The following is a 2,390-nucleotide window of genomic DNA, read 5'->3' on the forward strand; positions in this document are numbered from 1 at the left end:
GGCGACTATAGACTGAAAGACGTGCCGAGATTTAATCGGGCGTCCCGGTACAGGCGGACGCCCCCAACCATCACCCCCTCCAAGCGCCGGGGACGGGAATAAAAAAATACAATAATAAAATACGAGCCGACCAACCAACGAGCGAGTAGCCCCCCGCAAACGCAACATGGCTACAAGAGCCGGCATTGTTCGGTTGCCGAGAGGCACCACCTCCGCGACATACCTATAGGTAGGTACATTATATCGTTATGTACACACGAGCGGATGACCGCGGTAACAACCGGTTGCGTCCTGTACGGGTAGCGAGGGGTACCGTTAATACCACGTCGTCCCGGTAACGGTATAACAATATATTATCGTTATATTATTTTAATATATAATAATACAAGTCGTGTACGGTCATATGATGTATCTGAAATACTGTACCTAAAGCCTCACACGCTCTGCGCGGCCTTTTCGCAACGACTGTTTTCCATCAATTATAATAATATTGTACGTTATAAACATAATAATAATAATAATAATATGTTGCACAATGTTGTTCATTATATACATACACACACATATATATATGTATATGTATTGATAAATTTAATATATTCACCTCTACCGCAGCACCTATACTTATTATAGAGGGCTACGCGCGCTATACTAATATTATACCGATTGAGTGTTTAGCGAAAATTCGAATTCAAAACAAACGTTTTAACGACGTTACGCATTAATTAAATTTAGTAATCGTTTGATAATATCAAAATATAATAACAAATATAGAACATCGTGGTATTATACTATTATACGAGTAGGAAAACAGTATAATACAGGTGTGTTATGCTCATATAATATATTATAGCATTTCATTTTTCTTTATGTTGTTGATAACAGCAAGAATTGCTGGAAAATAACTTTAAACTTTCAAAGTAATACAAAAACATTCGACACAAGGCTTTTCTCAAATTAAGCAGCGCCAATCCACAAGAATTATTGTAGTTCAGTAAGCCCGACCCCAATAATATGCGCTGCGTTAGTAAATGTATATAATTATTATTTGAAACTCCCGTTGGCCCTAAAACCAATATTATTTTTCGATTATACACTTGAAACAATTTAACAATACATTGTCTATAATTTCGGAATATTCTGAATCTATATAACACATTTTGGTAACGGAACTTCGTGGAATCGCCCGTTACATATGCTCGCTATATATTATTTTAATACATATTTAAATATTTAATATTATATAACTGAACGTTAAGTTAACCGAATTCATGTGTCACCACACTCACCAGTTGTAATACAATAGTAGGTATACTCATATGAGTAAGGTACCTCGAAAATAATTTCAGACAAAATAGACTTCTCGTTATTTGAAAATGTGGAGCGAATATAACGTCATTTGAATGTAGATACTTATAATATAGTTATATATAATACCTTTCTAATTTTAAAAATTCAACTTCAGTATACTTAATACCGCGACTTTATATAATATATATGAAGCACACAAATAGCCATCCGTGTATTTACTTAGTCTGCTGTGTAAAGAGTTAAAATCTTAATAATAAATTAGTTTCCGTTTGGGCTTAAATATGTAATTAGAAGGTACCTACCTATATATTTTCTTATTTTCTCGCTAACCCGAATATATACAAACTGCAGTTTTAATCCCTAAAGGTACTTCCATTGCAATAAATTTGTTATTATTATATTTTTTTTTTTACTTTCTCATGCTGAACACGTAAAAACGTGTGCTGAATTTCAAAAATTGTAGATCTTTTATTGAGCTCGAAATATATTGGACCCAGTACTGGCGTTATGTTTTGCAGCTATAGGCCCCGGGCGAAAGGTATACATCGTGAGGGTTCCTATACAGTGGATGAATTTTAATCTTAAACCCATACATAAAGTTATTAATATGTTTCACCTCGAGCAATGTATATATTGTCTCCTCCGTGTTGCTTCTGATATAGCACAAATACAATGTACGAATACGTTTTTAGAAAAGATAAATTGTCCATGAATTTATTTTCAATGAATTCTTAGTTGAATTAAAAGCTTAAAAGTACAAAAAAATACTAGGTTCACATTTTGACATGAAAGGATGAGTTCAAAGGACTGTATTTATTTTTAATCCGTTGATTAGTGAAATTAATTATTATTTATTTCTAATGCGATGAGTGATACTCACTACTGATTACTAAAACCCTATATTATTTGAGGTCAATAATAACCCGTGGATGGTACAAAGAACAAAAGTGTTGCACATATAATACGGGTAAAATCCGTTTAATATTATGTCAATATTTAAAAACACTATTTTTCGTTTCAGTGAATATTACCGCACATTAACAATTTTTCACTGTTATTTGTGCCTATTTTATATGTTT

This window comes from Myzus persicae, unplaced genomic scaffold, assembly GCF_001856785.1.
Source record: "Myzus persicae strain clone G006 unplaced genomic scaffold, MPER_G0061.0, whole genome shotgun sequence".
NCBI lineage: Eukaryota > Metazoa > Arthropoda > Insecta > Hemiptera > Aphididae > Myzus > Myzus persicae.